Raw genomic sequence first — 26,601 nt, 5'->3', positions numbered from 1 at the left:
CTGATTAGATTTATTACAACTTTCAGCGATCAATCATATAGAGTACATTCCATTCTGAATAAGAGTTGGCATATCCTGCAAACTGATCCAATTTTGAGTAATTGGATCAATGACAGTCCCCAAATAACGTTTAGAAGAAATAGGTCTCTGAAGGATGATCTATGTTGTAATGATATAACATCGAAAGGGAACAGTAAAAATAAACCAGGAGGAGGTTTTTCCTGTTGTATGAGCTATTAAACCTGATAGAAATATTAAAAACAATATTTTAGATATAAAAATATTTTTAAATATGGTTTTAAAAACATATAACCTAATGATATGAAGAGTACTCTTATATTTTGTGTACAAGCTTTTATCTGATGTTTTTTACAAATATTATTATGAATATCAGTGACTACTTTGATCTATAGCTCATTGGCAGATGATTATTGTACAAATTATTGCCTACTTTATGCTAAAATTGAACGTCGTAAGATGGCCGCCGTATTGTAATCTCAATGATGGTTGAATTGTGGTTTTGTCAGTTTTTTATGTTTATGATGAATCTGGGTTATTTATTTGTAGCACCATAGTAACAATCTATCCGTGACAAAGGCTGTTGCCGAAACCGTAGGATTTTTTTGCTGAAAGAAATTATTTTTTCACTTCGGAGGTGTCCTGGTTCTCCTGATATGATAAGGGAGTGATAAAGGATATTTTGGGCATCTTGGAGCCCGTCCAGGACCGCTGTGCTGAGCACCCACATTCCGCGACTGTATATATATATATATATATACATATATATATATATACATATACAAAAAGTAAAATTGATTATTAATTTATTATTCAGTTTTTGAATTCACAATGCTTATATTATATTTCATTTATATTAAATGTATTTTTTACATGTAAACTGTTAACCACAGTTATAATAGTTATGAAAAAGGGGTAGTTGCATTCCCCCTTGGGGATGGAAAATTGTGATGCTGGGATACGCAGTTGTTAGGGGGTGTCTCTGATGACTGGTCACAAGTCTGAATCAATAGCAATCAGAACCAGGAACATATATGGTGTACAAATTAAGGACAGATACACAATTTGCCATTGGGAACAAACAGATTATAGAAAAACTGAGTAATAATTATGATTCCTAATAGTGTTATGACAAACTCTAAGGGTCAGATGTACACAGAATTTTAGCATGTGCATACCCTCTAAGTTGGTAAATCAGAGGTTTTGTGAATGTTAAAACCCTTTTTTAAATGTACCAAGTCCATTTAATGATGCAGAAATCTTTTCTGAATTGTTAAATGAGTTTGGGAAACAATACAGAATCAGTATTTGGAAGAGACGTGTTTATAGTGTCCCTTCCAAATACATATTTGTTTTAATATGTATTAATGTTTTTCAAAAGATTAATATTTTACTAAAACCTCAAACCAGGTGGTAACCCATCTGAAAAAAGGGGAGGGGTCCCTTCATGAATGTTAAAAATAACATTTTTATAAGTAGGCAGTGGTCCTTGGGACCACTGATTTCTCCTAACAAATACTGCAAAACTTTACTTTATGAAAATTAAAAATGCATCCCAATTTCCTTTAAAGGAAAACAAACAAGCAAGCATTGCACCACTTTGTAAATATGGCGCAGCATTTTTGGCCTTCCAGCGCCACATTAGCATAAAAAACATGACGTGAATGTGGCATTGGAATGGGACTATACCCTCTTAAATTCGGGCTTAAATGCAGCAAAGAATATTGCTTTTTCCACCAGCACCTGTATATGTATGTCATTCGAAGGTCTCTAAGCTAAGTGTTGACTTTTCATCTGTATTGCATACAACACACCATGTCCAAGAGCGCAATGTTTGGATTATTTCTTTCCTCCAATAGTATAGTCCCTTATGATTGACAATGAATATAACTGAATACCACAATGACCTGCTGATCGGGGATGGGCATTATAAAATATTGCCTTACAAAGAGGTCATATTGCTGAACATGTATCCTCTCTTCCAGAGAGGATCTTTAATCTTGAGAGTTAATAGAGTGGGCCAGCCTTTGTGCCAGCTTCTGCAATATTTTGTGAATTCTGAGCTATTTCCTTTGACCAGTGTTAGCGCGTCTGACCTTAATCAGTAAACTTACATGGGGATGCAAATAGGTGAATGAACTTTTTGACTCACAATTAAGATGTTTTTACCACAGCTCCAGTACATAATCAATAATCAATACCCAATAATCAATAATCATTAGTAGTTAGTGAACCTTCTCCTTGTTCTGTGGTGTTTTCTCTTGATGGACCTACAACCGGTTCCGGAGGAGTCAGATCACATTGACTTTGATCCACCTCAACTCTTTCCCCTTCTGGGTCTGACAATTGCTCTATTTGCTCTCAAGATCATCTGTCTCTGGGAAAGCCCTCCTCTGACTAGGCTCTCCTGCTGCCTCAATTGAGATAGGCTCTCTGTCGCCCGACTGGAGGTCTCCTCCCTCATCTCTCACAGGAGTGGCTGAACCGTCCTCAACGAGCTCAGATCTGATAGCAGTTCCCTCTTTATTCTCCTTCTGGCCGTGAGACTTGTCTTACTGTTGTTGTTACTCTCAACAACGCTTCTTCATGATCCAGTGGACATGCCACTTTCTTCGTATGGCTTGCATGAATCCAGTTCGGAACTCCAGTACACTTCACAGCTGTGGTAGTTGTCAAAACTACCTGATAAGGTTTCTTCTAACAAGTATCCATACGTCTTCCTCACGTGCTTTCGGATCACAACCCAGTCCCCAGATCTCAGGTTGTGTCCTGGGTGATGGATCGGTGGCAGTATGGTGGCTTCCACCTGCTGAGAAAAAAAGCAAACCATATCAGCCACAGCTTTTCAGTAATCCAACACCATATCATCTGTAATGTTGACAAGTGCATTTGCAGGCATCGCTGGTAACCTCATTGCTCTGCCCATGAGGATCTCATGCAGCGACAATTCTGTCTTCCTGTCAGGTGTGTTTCTCATTGACATTAACACTAAAGGCAATGTGTCAGGCCATTTCAAATTCATGGACGCACACATCTTTACAACCATTCATCTGTTTCACTAGTCCTGATGCTTCAGGACGATAACTACAATGCAACTTCTGCTCAATGTTCAATGCTGCACAAAGTAATTTAATTACTTCATTGTTGAAGAGACTTCCCCTATCTGATTCTAGGAGATTGGAAACCCGAAACGTGGTATCAGTTCCCTAAGCAGTAGTTTCGCTACTATCATTTCTTCATGTAGGGTAAGCTTCAATCCAGTGACTAAAGATGCAGACAATCACCAACACATATCTTAAACCTCCACACACAGGCATCTCAATAAAATCCATTTGCATTCTGCTGAATGGAACTCCGCTCTTACAATGTGACTCAAATTAACCACTGTCCCTTTCTCTGCGTTTAGTTGTTGGCAAATGACACATCAATGGCAAACTGCTTCAGCAACGTGTCTAAACTTTGGGTTGAACCAATCATGTTTGAACAAATGAACCATTGCATCCCTCCAAATATGTGCTTGACCATGACAGTACCTCGGCATTTGAGACAACAGGCTATTTGGCAAAACCAATTGACCCTCTTCTAAAACCCACAATTCATCTTGTCTATGCACACATTCCATTTTGCTCCATGAACGTTTTTCCTCCCTGTCAACATTATTCTGCAACATTTTTAACTCTTCCAAAGTGTTAATTATTTTCAATGCACAGCTTGCACAAGTTTCATCTTCTTCAGGTAACAGTTCCCACTTGTCTTTGAATGATATACAGTTCAATGTGCAGAACCTTGCGACTTGATCTGCATATCCATTTCCCAATGACACAAAGTCTTGCGACTTCAGATGTGCACTGCATTTCACCACTGCAATCTTTTCAGGCATTTGAATCGCAAGTAACAATTCTTTAATTCTCTCACCATTTCTTACTAGCAAACCAGAAGAAGTCAGGAAACCTATCTGTTACCACAACTGGCCAAAATCATGGACTATTCTAAATCAATACTGGCTATCTGTATAGATTATAACTTTCAACTGAGCAGAGATATGGCACACTCTAGCAAGGGTTACCAGTTCCGCTACTTGGGCAGAATGCACTCCTTGAAGCCAAGAAGCTTCCAAGGTATCTGTAATTGTGCACACAGTATATCCTGCTCTCAGTGACTCTGTATCGTCTCTCAAACAAGAACCATCAAGAAAGATAATTTGGTCATGTTCTTCCAATCGGCTATCTCTAATGTCAGGTCTTGGTTTTGTGCACAAGTCAGTTACTTCAAGACAATCATGTTCAACAACTTCCTCTTTTTCAATTTCAGCATTTTCACTAGGAAGAAAGATTGCCAGGTTCAGCACTGTACATCTTTTCAATTGCACATTTGGTGACCCTAGAATAATTGTTTCATATCTGGTCAACCTTCCACCAGTCAAATATTAGGTTTTTGTACTTGTGCATAGAATCCCAATAGAGTGAGGGACCATTACAGTCAGGGGATGACCCATCACACTGCCTTCACACTGTGTAAGGCTCTAACCAACTACTGCAACTGCACACAAACAACCCAGCAAGGCTGCTGCAACTGGGTCCAAAGTAGCTGAAAAATCTGCTACTGGGGGGTTTACACCTCCATGGACCTGTGTCAAGACAGACAAATAACATGCATCACGCTCATGACAAAACAATGTGAAAGGTTTTGTGTAGTCAGGCATACCCAACGCTAGAGCCTTGCACAGACTCGGTTTTATTTAATCCTGGTCTAACACTATGGGATCAGTAACTTCCTTATGAGTCAGCTTCTGCAGTGGTCTTGAAATGACTGAGAGATTCGGTATCCATTGGCGACAATAACCTACCGTCCCCCAAAACATCCTGACATCTCTCTGTGTAGTCGGGGGATTTATCTGCAATATAGTTGTAACCTGTCTCTGGCTATCTTTCTTGAACCCTTCTCAATCTGGTGACCCAAATATTTCACTACTTTCTGACAGTACTGCAATTTAAGCGTCAACACTTTGTGACCATTCTTTACTAAATGGTTCAACAGAAAGTATTGTACTTGCACTCAGGCCTTGTTTTGGACGGAATCAGCAGATCATCAATGTACTGCACAAAGGTCGATTGGAAAGGCAATTCCAACGACTCCGAATTATTCTTCAAGATCTGATTGAATATGGAAGGTGACTCTGAAAACCCTTGAGGAATTCTGCACCAGCAATAAACTCGATCCAGGAACTTGAAACAAAAGAGAAATTGACTATCCTCATGAAGAGGCATAGAAAAGAATGCTTGTGACAGATCGATGACAGTGAACCACTCAGCATCATATGAAATCTGGAACATTATTACAGCTGGGTTTGGCACCATGGGACAACATTTGACCACAATCTCATTTATTTTTCTCAAATCCTGAACAATCCTCTGTGTAACAGGAATTGGTGCATTGTGTTACTATTTCTACTATGCCTCTCACCTGTGACCTGATGAGAAAGCATTATCTGTTGCTGTTCCATCGGGGCTTGAGGTATTTGAATTTGCTGTCTAGATACCATGGGAACCTGCTGTTGCATCGGCTGCAACTATGACACTTGTGCAGGATGCATTTGCACCTGCTGCATGGGCTGGAAATTCTGCTTCTGATTCACATTATTCTGAAAATTTGGATTAGGACCGTCACTCTCGGTCCTCTCACATTCTGGAATGAATTTATGTCATTACTCTGCTGAACAACACATTCCTGCACCATCATTGGACACTCCTGTTTCCAATGTCCAATGGCTCCACAAGTGTGACATGGCAATAGCTTCTTCATTACCTGCACATCATTCTGAACCACAACAGTATTCAAGTCTGGTCCACAATTCATATTGCCTCCACGACCTCTAATTCTCATCTGAGACTGAAACATTGTGTTTCCCTGCTGCTGCTGTGGCAACTGCTATGAAAATTTCCTTGCACTCCTGTTTGAGCTGCTTTAGTCTGCATCACCATTGCTTTCTCTTTCAACTTTTTCTGCTTCAACTCTATCTCATCACTACTGTATTTTGCACACTTTAACACCTCATCAATTAGCTTTGCGTGCCAGCAAATCAAATTTCTTAATAATCTGGCTAATTTCAGGTCTCAATCCTTTCACAAATTTGAACAAAAAATGAAGCATGTCTTTTGCCTCAATTGTTTCTGTACCACTGTACTGCTTGAATGCCCGCAACAATCTCTCATAATGTGCATTTATCGACTCCCTTGCTACCTGAGCTGTCCTATCAATCCTCTGCCAATCAATATTCTTAGGCGAAATTCTCAATTTCAGAAACTCAATCACATTATAGTAATATTTCATTACCTCAGGAGATGGTGCATCTGTATTCTTGTCTCTCTCTGGTTCTCTTGTTCACCAATCTACGCTCCTCTTAGACTCGATCCACAGATCAGCTGGAACCACTATCTACTAAAAATGTGTTCACAAGTTTCATGAATATGTCTGTCTGCTGATACCATGCTACTAGCGTTTCTCTCAATTTCAGATAATCATTTGAAAATGACAGAATGTCACTTGTACTCCACGGGACATGAACAAAATTCCCCCCTGGAATTTCTCTCATCGGTAAAATCTTTAATGGATCTTTATCCTGCTGCATGTTTTCAGTCAGCTCCAAAGAATCCATTTTTTTCTTGTCTCTTTTCTTTACCCATCTGCCTTCCCATTTGTCTAATGCTCCCTGGGTCTGAGCACTTTGGAGCAGTTCTTTAAGGTGTGCCTTCATTCGGCAGATCTCATGTGTTCAAAATCTGTAGCTTCAAAATCTAATCTGTAACTCCTTTTCAAATGCTCAGTTTTCTCTATTTCTATGCCGTACTTCTCTGCCAAGTCTGCTAATCTCTGATGCACATTGCTCACTTCTCTTGTAATCTTTGGGCACAAATATCTCAGTTCTGCCTCTGTTTAGGATTCCAACCTATTCACCCCCATAGTTCCCTCAATGAGTTCACCCTCTTCCATGCTTAGCCTAGTATAATTCAAATGCTCCTCTCCCTTAGGGGCACTTTGTGGGATATTCAGCTTGTCTAACCATTCATTTACCTGCTGAGCTGTCAGTCCTTGTAGCAAAATGTTACTTGCTTGGACTGGTGGCACCTGTTGTGCAACTGCATTCGGAGTCTGCAGTGTCAATAATTTCAAGCTCTGGTTGACGTTTGGCCCTGCCACAGCATCTGGAAGTGCTACAAATGGACTAAGGTCTAGCAATGATCTTGATCATCAAAAGTCTGTCCCAAAGGAGAGACTACTTGACCATCTTCATTATGTCCTCCCCTCATTAGGTTCTGGGACATTGTTCCCTGCTCACCTACAGGCAGCTTCTTCTGAGCAAATGATGGTACCGCTGGACCAACAGTAAAAGGCAGCAATATAGCATCTAGGGCTGTTCTGGAACCTACGCTCTGTGGGAGAGGAACTCCCATATTCTGATTCATCATTGGAGTCATGTCTGACTATCCCTGTCATGGGAGTAAATATTGGCATTACCTGTGGCTGTACTTGGGGCAACAAAATCTGAGTTTGCTTAGCCTGAATCAATATCGGTCTCAGAAAGACCTGTTCAGTTGGCACCACTACGTTTGAAGTGGTTTCCATAATGGACACATCAGGATAAATTCTCTGAACCTGGGGCAGTTGCATCTGGGTCTGCACTACAGGAGTAGTAGGCACATTAAGACCACTTTATACTGCATTCTGTGTCAGGTTAGCATTAACCTGCACCGGACTCGCTGTCTCATTAACCTGTGTTGGGGCTATCGGATCAACACTGGTACTTGGACCACTCTCATGTACTGTATATGATGGTGGTTGATCTCTCAATAACTGTGTAATAAACTCATCATAGTCCGAATCCTCCTGTTCGTTTGAAGACTTTATAGCCTCCTTACGCTCAGATGGACTTGTATTTGTTTTCCTAGTAGCTTTCTTTCCTTCCTTTTCATTCTCCTGCGTAATTGCCGGAAACAACTTAATCCATTGCAAAGTCTCCATTCTCCAAGCTTTCTGAACACAGTCCCATTCTAGCCTCCGCTAGAGTCTTTTCTGCCTTTAGCATCCTCCTCTCAAATTTCAGTTGCTGTTGCTGTCTGGCTACTAGCTCCCAAATTGCTAATGCCTCAAACTGTGCTGATCTCAGAAAAGGCTTCAATTCATATGGCACCATCCGTAAATGCTCCAAAACCCTCAAATTGAATGTCCCATTTGTGGGAAATGCTAAGTTCCCATCTTTCTCTGTCAATTTGCATAATTGCTTTAGCCAAATATATGGCGCAACACTCTTCTCTTCCATCACAATGTAAGCTGGTGTACCTTCTGGCGGTGTACCGTGCCTACACTTGTTGTAATATACGTATCTCCCCCTAGGGCAATTTTTAACGCTTTGAAACATTTCATCTTTTTGACCTTTTTGTTATTCAAAATCAAAACAGGAAGTGACTTTTAATCCCAAGATTCCTTTCACTTATGATCTCAACCAATTGCCTCTTATGGACGGCTGCCAATCTGTGGATGACCCCTCTCACTAACCGTCCTATCCCAGCTCTGCTCCATTAACTTCACACTCACACTTACGGTGGCTGACAAAGTCTTGCTGCTTGTCCTCCTGAGCTCTGATTCACACAAACTAATGCAAAAATTGCAAGCACTAACCAAAAAATAAAAAATAAAACAGCTGGTCTACTACGGGAAAAGTAACATAATCGCTTCAGAAACCTTACGGATTTTTCACTGATGGCTCTTCCCACACTTACAGCTACTCCTTCTTTCTCGGTCTCCCAGATTCGCAAGCAAAATTCGACCAGCAAATTTTACTCCCAACAGATCAATGGGTCTGTCCTGGTGCACATAGGACTCACCAAATATCAGTCAAAATTTATTTCACTCATTTTAATTCACACTCTGACTTGTTGACCACACCCAATCAACCTACTAAACCAGACAAATTACAACATAAAACCAAGTGTCTCATACACTTTTCAATATACTCCAGAGTCTTAGACCACACAGGGTCCGTACATCAACAACCACATGGACAATTTATGAGCACAAACACAACACACATATGAAGTTCGACGACTTCCCTACTCTCACACTGCGGAGTACGCACACTCCTACTACAACTTAATTTGGAGTATGCAAACTCCCTAAAACTCTCACAGGCCTCACAGTTCACCTGCAATTTGCATAAGCTGTGCAAGTGCAACTTATTTCATTCACACTGTCACTAGAATGCCAGAACATCCTCAAACAACCATTAGCAGGATCCAGCATCTGGGAAAGTCATTTCTGGACTTAAGGAAACATTTTCTCTCCAATTACCATCATTGGAAAACAAAATTCAAATCTCTATAATAATGAATTCTGCTGCCACCTCTGGGACCTTCAATCCTGCTACTATCTCTTTTAACACATGTCACTCTGTACCGGTCATGTCTTTCAAGCCCTTAAGGGGATAAACCATCAGTCTCTCTTACCGTCTCTATTTGTCTATTATACTATACCGGACGTTTATGGTAATCTCTTAAGGAGATGAACCATCCTCTACTAACATCTCTGTTAGCACGCCTGACCTTCATAAGTAAACTTACAAGGGGACATGAATAGGTCAATAAACCTTTTGACTCACAATTAAGATGTTCTTACCATAGCTCCAGTACATAATCAATAATCAAAACACAATAATCAATAATCATTAGTAATCAATAACATCAATAATCAACAGAGTCAGTAATTTTCACACACCATTACCTTTCGGTCATGAATAACCACGCCTTTTGGTAAATGTTAGGATATTTATTTCCCAATATTAACAATGCTATGGTCATGTAGATTAATCTCAAAATCAGATGAAACACATACAGAAACAATACTGGCTGTCCAAAGCGGTGGAAAAACATAATCTAATCAGAGCTTGAACTACAACACATTCTAAGGTTATGGTGCAAATCAATAGCAAAGTCAACTGTGTCAACGTAATTATATACATGAAGTTTAGCCGAGAAATTCATCAAGCATTAGTCCCTGTTATCATAATTTCATTAGTGAGAATTCTCAAATAACATCAAATTAGCATTCACATGTTGGGCTTCATGCAAAACAATTTAGTAACACAAATTTGGAAAAACATCTATCTATGACTCTATCAAAATAGCACAGTTGGTACCCAGAAAGAAAAAGCAAATGTGCATAATAATCACGGTTTCGTTATACCTATCCTCAGTATGGATCATCAAAGCAGAACCTTTCTTCGTCCTCAGAATATCAGTTGATCAGCAAGGCATCAGAATTCAGCATCAGAGTTCAGGAAAGGCAAAGTCTCTAAGCATTAAAGTTAAGCAAGTCTCTTGTCAAGAAACAATATGGGCAATGGTCAGCCCTTTCAGCTAGCAAGAAAATGGGCAAGGGGCTGAATTAATGACTTCTCTCCATGTACTCTTGTTAAGTCAAAACTGTTAAAACTCCCCCCCCCCCAAATACCTATTGGTCAGTTAATCGTATGTTCACACTTCATCCAATAAAACTAAAATCCCAAATTATGAACTTTAATATTACTCTCTTCACATGTCGTTGAGTGGTTTGTCATGCAATGTCCTCATCATCCAGTTTGACAGGTAACAATATTGTTGCAGCTTCTACTCTAGTCAGTATCTTCATTGTTCTTGTCCTGGGAAAGTCAGTCTCACACACATTTCATATAAAATGTTGCATTAGCAAGAACATCATCTCCTAGCAGTCAGTTCTCATGACAAGCTTGGGTTATGAGCACATTTAAAAAATACAATAGAAATTCACAGTTTAACTTACTAGAACATCCATTTTATCAAACGCTAAGAAACACAGCTTTTGCATGAGGCCTGGCAAGTAGGCCAAGACACTCGCTAAGTTAAAGCCTACGATTAATAAAGCGAAAGCTTAATTCATAACCCTTAATATGACATATTACTGCATTAGTCTAACATATATTCAACATTGCATAAGTATTAAATCATTGATTAGTACACTTCCTTAACATTGGTGGCCATTCTTTGTAATAACATTTTCAAATGCGTGCATTATTTTTCTACTTTATTTTATTTTCTACATAAACTTATCATTCAAAATACATAAACACTCATTAATAATTTTTATTAAAACAACTGCATTAGCAATAGCCTATTCAATTCTGATGTCTTCCAGTGCCGACTATTAGGTTCATGAGAGGATTTGATATTTGGGAATAAATGCCTCTGTCTCGCATGGGGAGGAGTATACAAGTACAGTTAGCACGAACTGAAAGGACTGTGCCTATTTTTCATGCACCTTTACTAATAGGAAGTTGGGCAATTCAGATTTGATTCGTAAAATCATATGCGCATGTAAAAGAGTTCTCCTCTAGTACTACTTCCAATGTTTTGAAATACTTTTATTAATTGCTCCCTGTGGTAAGAAATGCAGTGGAGAAACCATACAGTGGACAGAAACATTGAGACAGCAATCACAGGTCAAGGGACAATTGACCAGACTGCAAAAGTAAACAGAAACTTTAAGACACAATGGGGGTGATTCTAACCCTGACGGGCGGCGGAGGCCGCCCGCCAGAGTTCCCCCCTCCAGAACACCGCTCCGCGGTCATAAGACCGCTGCGGTGATTCTGGGTTTTCCACTGGGCTGGCGGGCGACCGCCAAAAGGCCGCCCGCCAGCCCAGTGGAAAACAACCTTCCCACGAGGACGCCGGCTCTGAATGGAGCCGGCGGAGTGGGAAGGTGCGACGGGTGCAGTTGCACCCGTCGCGAATTTCACTGTCTGCAATGCAGTCAGTGAAATTCAAAGTGGGGCCCTCTTACGGGGGCCCCACGACACCCCATACCGCCATCCTGTTCCTGGCGGCAGAGCCGCCAGGAACAGGATGGCGGTATGGGGTGTCGGAATCCCCATGGCGGCGCAGCGAGCTGCGCCGCCATGGAGGATTCTTTTGGGCAGCGGAAAACCGGCGGGAGACCGCTGCGGTCAGAATGCCCTGCGGGGCACCGCCAGCCTGTTGGCGGTGCTCCTGCCAACCCTGGCCGAATGACCCCCAATGTTCTTCTGTCGGCAGCTCGGGTATAGCTTCTGAAGTGAGAAAGCCCTGCCCTACCACCTTATCCTGAGATGCTAATGACTAATGATTACACATCGGGAATCGTTAGACGCATGTCGCCACCATAGAAGATGCAGCTGTTGATCCCACAGCTGTTGAGATGGCGTGTCAGGTGGGTGTACTGGTAAAGAGGGGCAATGTGCAGCCCTGCACACATTTCAAAATACCTCCAAAGTGTATTGGGCTCTGGGAAGCATTGTAAGGTTCTCGCATGAAAACCACAGAGTGCCAAATGAGAACAGTATTATGGGACCCTGAGGAACAATAGCAACAAAGATGATTTTCTGAAGACATTTTGACTTTTGTGAATGCCAAAAATATAAAAAATGCACGAAGTGCAAGTCAGCTGAATAACATTTTTGACATTGGCTATTTGTTAATCAGGGCCACTTTCATGTTATTTGTAATGTAATCTAATGTAATATTTAACAATTTATAGGCCTCACTGTTACCTAAAAGGTGTCCTGGAGCTGGATACTAAAGATTACGGCACCCGGGGCAATAATGGCGGAATCTGTGCTGCATGCAGGGATGGCCATAGCAACAATAGGCTCAAAAACACAATACACAAGCCCCCAAAAAGAGACTCCTAACTAATGCAAAGCAGCCATAAATTTCTCCAAGCTTCCTCAAACTTCTCCTGCAGGCCATGAAAAACTGTTAGGGAACTATTTATATGAAGTGCTTAAATTGCCCAATGTGTGGAAATTAAGACTCAATTTGCTCAAAAGAATGGTCACCTAGACCCAAACAAACATTGGGGGTCATGGACCGCCGGGGCCAGGGTGGGCGGGAGCACCGCCAACAGGCTGGCGGTGCCCCGCAGGGCATTCTGACCGTGGCGGTTTGGCTGTGGTCAGAAGAGGAAAACCGCCGGTTTTCCACTGCCCAAAAGAATCCTCCATGGCGGCCAGGAACAGGATGGCGGTATGGGGTGTCGTGGGGCCCCTGGGGGCCCCTGCTGTGCCCATGCCAATGGCATGGGCACTGCAGGGGCCCCCGTAAGAGGACCCCACTTTGAATTTCACTGTCTGCATTGCAGACAGTGAAATTCGCGACGGGTGCAACTGCACCCGTCGCACCTTCCCACTCCGCCGGCTCCATTCAGAGCCGGCGTCCTCGTGGGAAGGTTGTTTTCCACTGGGCTGGCGGGCGGCCTTTTGGCGGTCGCCCGCCAGCCCAGTGGAAAACCCAGAATCACCGCAGCGGTCTTATGACCGCGGAGCGGTGTTCTGGAGGGGGGAACTCTGGCGGGCGGCCTCCGCCGCCCGTCAGGGTTAGAATCACCCCCATTGTTTTTAGATACAAGTTCTTAATCCTTTAATACTTTTATCAATATAGTCTTTCTGCCAAGGGTTATAACGGTTGTCAAAGACCCTCTCCCTTTTTATAAGCCAATGTCTGTTGCTCAGGCCTGTAACTTAGGAAGATGGCTGTTAACAACCTTCATAGCATATACAGTGGGTTATAAAGCTATACTAAATACAATGATATATTTTGATAGGTTTGAAATGTTTTGCAAGGCTAATTGTATGCACTTAAAGTATGGTGCAAACAAGTGAAATATTACATACTATCATTAACATTATTGTGCCCATTTTAGTACTTGGGAGTCATGCACTTTTGACACAGGGTGGATTATTGTTTCACTGTATTAAAGCTTGCAGATGTGCTTTTTGATACATGAGCTGTCACAGCTTATCTTTATAGGAATCGATTTTGATGTTGATTTCCACCTCTAAAAACAAAATCCTACGGGGAGAAGAATATAATAATTACTGCTATAATATCTTCTTGGGTATCTCCCAGGCTCTTGTGATTAAAAAAAATCATGAAATTACACATAAATCAATTTCTATAAATATGTATCATATAGGTAGATAGAGGGCTTTTGGGTCAGCTCTCTTCTATTATTGGTCTCTCTGCGTGTCATTTATACTCTGCTTCAGTCCATAACTTTGTACTGCATAGAGTATTGGTTCAGTTCACATCAGTCATTGGCTCCCTTGCCCTGTGAATGATACGTTTTCTGATCATGTGTGAAGCCACCATCCACCTAAAAATTAGTGCACTTAAGTTGGAGGCTGGTTGGCCAGTCCAATAGTTTTCAGTTTTCTCCTTTTATAGTCCCATTTTCTTATCTGTGTTTCCCTCCTCATTGTAATGTTTCTTAAAAGGATACTACAGCTCTTCAGACAGTGTGAATGGGTTGCGTGTTTGCCGCACATTTAATCAGCAGTGCCTCACATCTTCTAAACCAGGAGACTATTATGGAATGCTGTTGTGTATCATTGTTCTACCATCCCAAGATGGCCAACAGATTGTTCTAAATGTGGTAGCCTTACTGGAATTTCAAACAACAATATACTGTTTACAATACCTCTGAAAGTTGGACACCCACAACTGTGTTTAGTTTTATTTCTGCAAGAATATGCCAGCCCTGTTAAGACAGCATCATTATTACTTTTTTATACTTCTTTTAATTAATCTTATGTATGTTGTTCGTTTGCATCTGTTTTATTGCTTTTAGTTAGATGGTGAATACAAGAATGAGTCAGTGAATAGATGAATGGATGCAGAAGTCCAACATTTTTGTGTTCGAGTGCATGTATAGTAACTTAGCGAGTGCCTAGACCCATCAGTGACACAAAAGGCACTTTCATTCATACGCCATACCTCCTGACATAGCTGGTGCCCAACCATAGTCCGACTGGCCGATAGTGCAGTCTGGCAGTACCAGACGGGCTGATCTGACAGTTCAGTGTCGGTCAGTTTTTTTGGCTGATTGTGTTCAGGTGGGCCAGTTTTAATATTGATTTTCCTAATAGTACCACAAACATTACCTGCAGTAAGCACAACACCTTTGCAACATGCCTTTACAAAATCAAAACTGGCCCTATTTGCAGAGTGTGTCCCACTTTTTTTGGTGTCCTAGTCCGACCCCTGCGCCTGTTTAATTTAAAACCACCATATTTGTTGATTAATTTTCTGGTCCCAAGAAAATATACTATAAATGATATATAATGTCTGTGTTTGTTTCAGACACCATGTCCTGTTAAACACATTAGAGGTGCTTGCAAAGTGATTACTATTGGGCTGAGAAATGGGGTGCAGGTGTGGAGCTGATGTCACAACAGTGACAAGGCAGTTTTATAAACAAGGTTGTTATAGATAGGAAAAGACGAAATCTATGCCACGTGTTTTTTCTGCAGAAGGCACAGATTTCTTTGTCCTCCGCACATTTCTGGCAGTTTGAAGATTGTCCTTCTGATTTTGAACACTTTCAGATTTCGGTCTTTATTTCTGGCCATACGGAAGTCAAAGCATCGCAGTTATCCAGTGGGAGAAGCAGCTGGGGCATTGCTTAAGCTGTCACCATATGAAGTACCAGTGCTGGCACTCAGTGAGTAGTCAGTTGATAAGCGCTGTTTGGCTCAAGGTCAAACGAAGGAGAACAGATGGACCTCACCTCCTCTGCCGGCAGAGTAGACATATGATCGGAAAGTCTGCTGCTTCACTGCACTGTACCCCACAGAGACCATCAAACACACAACAATAGACACACGAGTTTGCATGTTTGGTCATTCATTTAACTTTATTTCGGTAAGTAAAAACATACCATAAAAGTACAGTACAAAAATCAACAACATTTTTTGATTTTTAAAATTGATAAAACACAAAAAATATAAGCACAATAAAAAATTAAAAAAGATAAAAGATAAAAGGAAGTTAAAATCCAAACAGAATAATCAGAATATATGTCTCCTAAAAATAGAATGTTCCACTCAACAAGGGCCCTATACCCTGCGCCCATAGATGTTCGATAATACAATAAGACAATGTGTTTATACTAAAAATGGAGTACTAAAATCAGACATCAAGAGTCAATAAATATACATACATAGGTCTAAAAATTAGCTACCCAGTCGTATTCTTTAGAATTGCTAATCTAAGGCGCCAGATTGATTCGAGAAATTTTGCCACTGGTAAAACTACCTGGACAGATGAATCAGATTTTAAAATTCTCTCAACATGAAGATAGGACCTGGCGCCTATAGATTTGCAAAACGGAATGATCGAAAGAGCTCTTTGTTTGTGATATGCATGGCAATGAAAGAAAACATGTGAGATAGACTCTTCACGTTGACAACCCATCCGACAAAACTTGGATCTATTGGTGGAACAAAGCCATTTGTACGTTAAGGAGCACAGAGGGAGGGACCCTATTCTGAATCTAACAAAAAGAGCTTGCGCAAATGGGGATAGTGCTATATCCATGAAAGGCTCAAATTCGTAATGGCATTTGATTGATAAATAACTATCAGACATAGACAGCGGGACAATCTTAGTAAATTGCACAATCTGAACGTTATGCCAAAAAGCATCCTTCAGTAACTGCACAGCATTTTTAGGAATGGAAAATGGGTCCAACCAATAGGACCCTAGACCTAGATGAATTAAGGTCTCTTTGACATAAGCACACCATTTCGTTTTGCTGATAGTGTTACTGCCCACCAGTTTGAGAAGCTCACAACGAAATGAAGACCAAAGCCGGATTCAATATAGCAAGGGCCTTAAGGCAGCAATCTGCGAGATAGAAAAAAGATTTAAATCCATACGGATGGGCAGAGATGGAGTACTGGAGGGAACTTTTAACAACAGTTTAAAAAATTGATTTTCAGCCCTTGTCAAATCCACCAGGTTACAATGGCCCAAAAGTTCGGCACCATATAGGGCCCCCCCCTCGGGCTTGAGATTTGTATATTTCAAGGGCGGGAGACATTGCAAATTTGGGAGATCTAGAAGCAAATCTTACGATGCCACCCGCCCTTTGCTTCAGGCACAATAAAGATTTCTGGCGCTGTGCATGCCAAAGGTGTGAGTCTTCCAATTTGATACCTAAATAGTCGAAAGTGCCCACTCTTTCCAAGGGAGCGCCATCTAGGTACACCAGCCTCTTCATTTTGCACCTATTGTCCCCAAAGACCATATATTTAGTTTTTTTTTAGTTGATTTCCAACCCATGATCCTTGCAAAACTCCAAAAATCGGGAAAGCAATCTAGAAAGGCCCATGGCAGTTTGTGAGAGTAACAGGGTGTCATCTGCAAACAGAAGACAGGGGAACTTCTGCCCACCCAAATTCGGGGCATCGCCATAGCTATCTAGAAGGTACGGGATACATGCATTAATAAACAATAAGAATAGGGTAGGCGCAAGAACGCACCCCTGCCTCTCACCTCGTGCTGTAGGAAGAGCTGGGGTCAGGTCGCCAGCCGAACCCCAGCGAACTCTGCCATAGTTATCACAATAAAGATCTTTGATAATATTAATCATAGAACCCGGAACTCCAATATTGCTCAGGACCTCCCAAAGCTTAACACGCGGGACAAGGTCAAATGCAGATTTCAAATCAACAAAGGCCACAAATAAATGGCCTTTGTCTGCGTCTACGATCTTCCACTTGATGGTAGTAAATCAGAATACCTGATCGATGGTACTAACCTTGTCCCGAAATCCAGCCTGGAGATGACTTAAAACCTGATTTTTTGTTATCCAGTATTTTAATCTGGATAACAACTGGAAGGAGAATATTTTTTGCAAGTTGTCTAATAGACTAATCGGTCTATAGTTCCCAGAGGAACTCTTATCTCCTTTCTTGTGAATGGGGACGATAATAGCCACCTTCCACAAGTCTGGGTAAGATCGAGTTGTCAAAACAATGTTCGATAACCTATTGATGTACCTGGTCCAAACGATAAGTCTGATTTATACAAGTCCGATGGAACACCGTCTGAGCCAGGAGCCTTCCCTGTTCTTTGGGCACGAATTGCCAGCTCTGTTTCCTTTAGGGTAAAGGGCAGCACAGGGGGGAGACACAATAGAGAATCAGTAGGAATGTTGTTCAAATCGGAGCAGGACCCATAGAGTTCCCGAAAGTGGGAGAGCCAAGTTTCTGCATCAATGTGGCATTCAGGAATAGATGAAAGAGCTGGGTCTCTACGTGAGACCAAGGTCCAGAAAAGTTTGGGATCACGAGCACTAGCCGCCTCCGCAAGACACTCCCATAAATTTTCCTCATATTTAAGTTTAGATGACTTACAAGTAGAAGCATAGTTTCTTCTTGCGTGTGTAATGGCGTCCCGGCTCTTTAGCTTTAAAGATTTGGACAAAGGGCTCTTGGCCTCCTGACACTCCTTATCAAACCACTTACAATTAGCAAAGAAGAATTGTTTTGGGTTGAAGGAGCTTTGCTAAAAAGCTCCTTAAGATCCGCAAAAAGAGTCACATGAGAGGACATAACTTCTGAGGGAGATAGGACAGTAAGGTCATCAAAGAGCTGGTGGCAGGAAACTAAGGCGCGGAGCTTATCATTAAGCAGATTGGATTTCGAAAATAAAGACCATCTCACCACGCGCCTATTGCTGGATAATTCCAGCCAGTCATTGAAAGGGTAAAGTTGGGGAATTGAAGAGTCTTTTATTTGAGGTCCTTAAACTCCTTAAAAAATCTGACCTAACCCCTCAGTGCATCTCGAATCCAGTGCCAGCACAGGTTTCTCAGCCTTCGGTTCCTGTTGCCCTGCCAGTAGATTCTCTACTGCTACGGAAATGGACAAGGGTCCCAGTTATAGGCTTCATTATGGAAATCACTTGACCTCAGTTCTAGCAAATTCGTCATTTTCTCCTTTTAATCCGGGTCAATCTGTGGCCAATTTTATTCACGTGCCCAACCAAAATTGCATCGACATGTTTAATGTCCCTCGACTTTCACCTCATATGAGGGAAGACACTTCTTTTATTAAAAAGGTGTTGTATTGGATTCGCCACACTAGGGGTTGTGGCTCTATCATTCACGCTGATATTGTTTTTGCTTCTCGTGTGCGAGGCCCTGGTGGGCGGGACATTATTAAACTTCATCTCACCAGCCCCGCTTTAGTTAAGGGGATTTTGCAGATGGAAGCTCGTAACTTATCAAGAACAGACTCTGATATATTTTTTAGAGAAAGTTTGCCTGTTATGGGTCACAACATTACGTCCTCTCGTCCACCTAGAGTCAACCCGATTCTTCGAAATGCTCCTGTTTCAACTGTCCCCCCCGGCTTGTTGCCTTTTCCCGGTGATGGGGCTGCTCTGGTCTGCAACATTAAAGGTACTTTCATACGAGACCCCGTCACCCTAGGGGACACATCAGATGTGGATTGACTACGCCATTCTAATTTTTGCAAACATAACGTTCCATATGTCCGGGTAGCGCCACTTCCAAGATCTTCATTTGGTTTGGGTGCCAATACTATAAGGGCTTCATCTTGCATTACTAATGGGACTTCCAATTTAGTTCCGGATGTTGACTCTTGTACGCCAGTTTGCAGCATTATATCAAGGAAATTACTGTCTTGGAACGTGGCTGGCATCAAGAGTAAATCATCTGACCTGGACTGGGGGGCTTATGTTGAATCTTTTTCCATATGTATGTTTCAGGAAACTTGGTCTACGGATTGTGTGTACAGGCAAGGCTATTGTTGTTTTACCAAAAAGGCGATCCAGTCCTCTAGGGGAAGGGTGATTGGGGGTCTATGTACTTGGGTCAAGCTGACTGAGGTGGGCAGGGTAAAGAAAATTGCTGTCGATTCTTGCGACATTCTTGCAATAGCAATATGGCCTATCTCAGGTACTCCGGTGTTATGTATTAATATTTATAACAGACCAGGCCCTTCTAACCATCAGTCTGATACTATTCATCTGTTGCACAATCTTTTATCTGACCTTTATTTTAAATACTGTGTTATTATTGCAGGTGACTTTAACGCCCAAATTGAATTCGACTCAGCTTTTGCCGAGTCTACCCGGGTTGAAGATGAAGTATGGAATCTCCCCCCGCTTTTAACCCAACCAGTTTCATGTACTCCTTCCCCTAGGGTGTTGCAGATAATTGACCTTGTAGTAACATATGGCCTTCGTTTTGGAAATGGTCGATTTTCAAATGACAACCTTGTCAGACCTACCTTCTTCAGAGGCCACTATAGCATGTTTGGTCAATCGATCCCCTCCCTGCTTTAGAAAATCGCAACTGATGCCCCACCACACTACATTCAGACGGGCCAGGGTTTGTCATAGCTTTTCCGAAAGGGAAAAGCACCCAAGCCCTGATGCACAAAGAAGCCCAGTAATTGGTGAACGTACACGATCAAAAACCCATCACAACGAGATGTGTGTGAAGGAGCTTGCCATTAAGGGAGTGCAAAGGGAACATGTTCATGAATGAGGCATTGATTCTATATTTCATTTAACTTGCCTCCAAACTATTAGGAATGTTGAAAATCTACACAGGAAGAGCAGATTGATGTAGTTTATTTATGACCTTAAATTGAGCTGTCCACAGTTTTTAAAATGCTCATCCAATATATTACAATATTTTCCTGTAAAAATCTACACAGTGCACAGATTTTCAGTTTTCCAGTAATTTAGATGCCGCTTTTTTTATAATCTCACACCTGCACGTACAGCATGTATGTACTGCGACGCTTTTTACATACCCTCCCCACCCAGATCTTGCTCACGCTATTCTCCGAAATCAGCTTTCTCCTAGTAAACAAACCACAGCGAGATAGATGTGTCCTTTTTATTATTTTAAATGAAGACCGTATTGATCTGTCTTTAATGACGCTTGAATCATGAAAAAGTGGAGTGGCCAATTAGTCCGGGTTAGTAATTACTGAATCGGCCCATTTCGTAGGCCTTGCTCATAACCTTGTCTTTTTACGCTCATCCACAGAACTGCTACGTTTGTTGGCTGTACGAAAATACCTACTAATCGAATGCAGGAAATCTAAAACTGAGTTACTAAATTTCAGTTTGGAGCAGCAAATTCTGTAAGCAGTGCTTCAAATGGGCAGATACTGTCTGGTACAGAGTACCTGTACTTCTTAAATTTGAGAGGGAAGGAACCTGCACTTCTCAGTGATCACTACCAGAATATAGAGCACAAAATATTGTGTGGGCAGAGCATCTTGTCTCCAGACTATTGTGTAAAAAATAATGAGGATCAAAATATCAAGACTTTAAGTATAGGTTTACTATTTGTAACTCCACATTATGTACCTTGAAGATATAGATTTATCATCTACATCATGTGTGTGGAGTTAAATATAGGAAACCTTTGCTTTCCCATAGAAACTTACCTTCACGATATTCTTGTTCTAGATAGTCTTGACACAATATTATGTCCACACAATATTTTGGGCTCAATATTTTGCCCAAACACCTTTCTCAGCACTGCCACAGTACGTTTAATGGGAGAGTACCTTCACTTCTTGGGAGTAAGCCAGTAGTGTGTACAGTGAGTATATGCACTTCTATGTTTCCATTTAAAGCACTGCTTTTAAGCCTAACCAACCATTTGGATACTACATTGGCTACCAGAGACCCTGTGCTAGTATACATGGTCTGACCTTTGCCACGCAAGTCAGTCTGCTTGTCAGATTTGTTTCATCTGTGGACTGGTTGGACAATAAAAGCTTTATGTTCCTTAGGTAAACTCAGTAATTTCTCTCCCTCTGTTTTGTATTTTTGAATGAAGTACCAGAGTGGCAGTCTAGTCTTGCTGCAAAGAAGTAAGAGGTATTTTGTCTGCTATCCTATAATGTCATGTGAGATGGCTCTCTAGCCTTAGTGATGTTGGATTAATGGGAGAGGGGATCATCAAAGGCAGATGATGGATATTTCTGGCCCATAGGGTATTGGCTTCTGTGCTGTTAAGTGAGGAAACACCAAATATGGGGTTCAGTGCGTTAGGAGTTTAGTGCAATAGCTTACTGTTTCTTGCATAGAGCTATTTATAGCCTCCATGCTAGGTCCTATACTTTGATATGTACGTTGTCTTTAGGCGAGGTTCGGAATGGTCTTGGGGCTAGCCTCACTGTTTGGGAATTTGCAGAGGTGGAACCCTAAATCATATTCCCCACAATTTGATTATATTACTAGATGAACAGTTCTTACATCTAACTGACTTCTGTATATGGTTTCAGGGCAGTCCTAAGTATTTGTTTCTCTCAGAAACCCAACAACCTTGTATAACCGCAATCAAGAATACAGTTTTACTGATGTGTGAAATCAAAGTTGTGCTACTATATCAAGGAGGCACCCAAGGTGCATTAATTTTGTTGAGGGTGACTACCGCACACTATACCAAGGCTAGGGAGAGTTGATCTGTCTGTGTACATGTGCTCATACTGTATGGAGCAGGACATCATCCTGTAACTTTCTCCTCCTTTACAGACCTCCACCTAACAACTCCACATTCCCAGATACTTTTCTAGACACTGTCTCAAACCTTATTACACTATGCTCCAAAATGCATTCTTGGGGATCTAAACATTTGGTTTGACAAACCCAATATGCCCCATCCAAAAGCTATCACCACTGGCCTAGTCGCATTGAACCTACATCTGATTGGACACAATCCCACACACATCGCTGGTCACATCCTAGATGTCATTTTTGCTAAGCCTGAACTAGTTACTATTCATAACATCACGCCAATCACTTGATCAGACCACCATTTGATAACTTTCCGACATACAACTCCACAAATCAACACACCCCACAACTACTTATATACATACACCTATCGACCATGGAGGAAACTCAATTTGGATGACTTAGAAACACAAATAACAGCCAACGCAGATCTAGATACAATTAATTCTGTGCCAAAACCTTGAGTGGTTACAGGAAGCTTTTGATATCCTAATACCACTCAGAAAAACTAAACACAACAAAAGAAAACCAACACCTTGGAGAAACACAGAACTTAAAAAGATAAAGCAACAAATCAGAAAGTTGCAGCGGACCTGGCTCAAAACAAATAGTCAAGACAAACTGCAGCTACACAAACTTAACAGGATATACAAATCATCAATCAAAAAAGCTAAAAAAGGTACTACTCAGAAAGAATTCAAAATGCTCAATCTACAACTAAGGAATTTTATAAAATTCTCAATGAATTTCGAAAACCTACATGCATGGAAGGAAGTCATCCCACTACTCAAGATTTCTCAAATAAATTGGCAACTCACTACACAACCAAGGCAGACACATTGGACTCCTATTTAAAACAGAAGAAAAACATCAGCACCAACCCCTTTCCTAAAATACCCTCTAAGAATAAACCAATCCTTCAAACAAATATCCCAGGGTGAATTTACGGATTTGGTCAAAGCAAGCAGACCTTCCGGTTGCCCTTCTGACCCTTGCCCACCACAAATCTTCAAGAACATTTTCTATCTACTTCTGCTGCCACACCTGTCAGAAGAATCATCAACAACTCTTTCACTTCAGGAACTTTTCCTGTAGACCTGCAAGACCCCAACAGCTACAGACCAATCACAAATGGACCTTTCCTGGGCAAATTGATAGGAAGAGCAGCATTCACCCAGATGTCACAATTCATTGAAGACAATTATATACTTTCAGACTTCCAAACTGGATTCCCCCCAGGAAGAAGCACTGAATTGGCATTCATAGCAATCTGGGATGATCTTAAAAACACAGTTGACTGAAATGGAGTTGCTGCACTACTTCTTTTGGACCTCTCGGCTGCCTTTGATATGGTTGACCATGACACCCTAATTCAAAGACTCCACAAAGCCGGCATACAAGGGATTGCTCTCGACTAGATTACTTCCTATCTTTATAAAAGATCGAATATCATCCACTCACCCCCCTTCTCGTCCGAACCCTACCTCACAAAAGCAGGGGTCCCCAAGGATCAATCATCTCACCTTTGCTTTTCAACATCTATATGATATCTTTACCAGAACTGATCAATAATTTCCATCTCACATGCTACAACTATGCAGATGACACACAAATACTACTTAAATTAGAATGCCCCAAAAACATTGAAAACTCTGAAATCTTCAGTTGCCTCAGATCCGTTGATCAGTGGATGACCTGGAGCCATCTCAAACTAAATACCTCCAAAACAGAAATACTCATATTTGGTGACTGGAAACATTATCACCCTCTGTGTGTCTGGCCTGACGATCTCGGACCACCTCCTCAATTATGCAAGGAAGTTAAAAACCTAGGAATCACCATGGATTCCACGTTAACTATGAATGCCCAAGTGGACAAATTAGCACAAACAAGCTTCATCACCTTGAAGACTTTACGACGCATCTTCCCCCACCTCGGATTTCCACACAAGGTGCAAGCTACTATCTCGCTTGTACTATCCAAACTGGATTATGCCAATGGCCTCTACCATGGATCATCTCGATCTATTATGAAAATACTACAACGTATCCAGAATTCCGCAGCCAGGCTACTATTACATGTAAAGCCGCAAGCCCACATCTCCCCTGCCTTGAGAGCACTATACTGGTTACCCGTTGCCAGAAGATGCACTTTCAAGCTGCTTTGTATCACCCACAAAGGTACACATGGAACAGGACCGCTTTTTATCAGAAACAAAATAACCAAATACATCCAACAAAGAAACCTCCGCTCAAGATTGACACCCCGCCTTATAACACCACCATACAAGAAAAAGACTATAGGTGGTACATCCTTCTCCGTTCAAGCAGCCAAACTATGGAATTCATTACCCCCAACTATAGGAGCCACAGATAACTTTCTTGTCTTCAGAAATCTACTCAAGAGTTGGCTCTTTCCTTCATAACCACCATATTCAAACAACTATGGACTGCATATGCCTATGTTGATAAATATGTTTTTCAGATTATGTGTACATTTCTAATTATGTATAGTATTTAGAAAATATGTATCGCTACTATGTAATAACAATAAAATACACACACACTCTTTAAACCTGTTTGACTAAGTATATTTTACCCATGGTTCTAATTATGTATTGTATATGCATATGTGTGTGTATTCATGTGTGTTTGTATGTGTGTGTGTATGTGTGTATGTGTATATAAATATGTATGTGTATATGTTGTTTCTGTGCTTGGCATGTTCGTGGGTCATTGCATTGCTCCTGGGTGGTTTGTTACACTAGATATCTATGAATTCCTGCTCTCATCTTATCACACTTATCTACCCATCATCATATGTCATGTCTCTATCAAGCTATCCTCCAGTCTCACTCTGACTCATCCCAAATCCTTTCTACTACTTTCATCTCCTAAATAACTCTGCCTAAGCTCTTCCCTCCACTTCCACATCTAACTCCCCAAACATCACTCTACTACTGTGACCTCCCACACAACCCTACTAATTTCTCCCGCATTTATTTCACCCTGCTTCTATGCTCTCCCTAACCCTTCCACATACTCTTCCCTCCTCCATCCCCCTTTACTCATCCCAAGCCTTTGGGTTGAGTAAATTAAGGATATACTCCCAATTAACACTTCTGGATTTCTTTCCTCCTCCATCCCTCCATTACTCCAGTCAATCTAACTAACAAACTCTTATATCCGCGGCTCAAATGAACTCATAATAATATTAAAACTGTACTCATTATTTCCCAATACTAATCCATCACTAATTCTTGTTGGGTTCCAGAGTAGCGTGCTACTCACCGAAAAGCGCTTCGACCCCTCGTCAGGGATAGTAAGCGCTATATAAATACAATTACAATTCAATACAATAAAAAAAAATTACCACTAAGTAAAACGTGTCCAATTAACAATGTAATCTCATATTCACTAAATTGATTTGATTACTTTGCAACCGTGCACCAGGGCACAAATCATAAAAAATAATTTGGTGGAGTAACCAGGTTAGGCACCATGAAAGTGGCATCATAGTGGGTGACATAAACAGCATGTGACAATATAACACATGACATCATGGCAGTGCATCAGAGGAAGTCACATCAAGGAAGTGGAATCACAACCCATAACCTCACAGGAAGAGGAATCACAAGAAGTGACACTAAATCTTAATATCTCACATGTAAAGTAGGTCTAGCATGAGTACATTAGCATGAAATTCAACAAATTAGATTTTGCTTAGAGGTTGTGCAAAAAAAGCGATGTAACCTTGACATGAAATTTGGGCCTCAACTTAGATATTTTTTTTTTTTTAAACTGCCCCAAAGAAATTGACCAATGGCAGTAAATCTATTCTGCCTAATTGATTGCAAAGTCTGCATTTGTAAATATCTCATGGGGTTACGACACCTGCTGCAGAGACCTTTGTGTGCCCAATAAGTTTCAGGGAACAATAATAGTAAAGAGTAAGAAAAATCTGTAGGTTAACACATTTTGTAGAGAGACCTGTGTTTTGTGTAATCCATTTTTGGATCAAATTAGCATAGAGAGTTAATGTGTCTCCTGCAAAGCGCTTCATCTAAAATGCAGATGACAGATTTTTGTTGTATGTTGCTAACGTGAGTTACTGCTTTTAAAACAGAGATCCTTTTGTTACTTGCAGTTCATAAATTTTAATCCTTTTAATATAGCACAGTGAG

This window comes from Pleurodeles waltl, chromosome 2_2, assembly GCF_031143425.1.
Source record: "Pleurodeles waltl isolate 20211129_DDA chromosome 2_2, aPleWal1.hap1.20221129, whole genome shotgun sequence".
Classification (NCBI taxonomy): Eukaryota; Metazoa; Chordata; class Amphibia; order Caudata; family Salamandridae; genus Pleurodeles; species Pleurodeles waltl.
The sequence above is the reverse complement of the archived record's forward strand: the minus strand, read 5'-3'. Positions refer to the sequence as shown.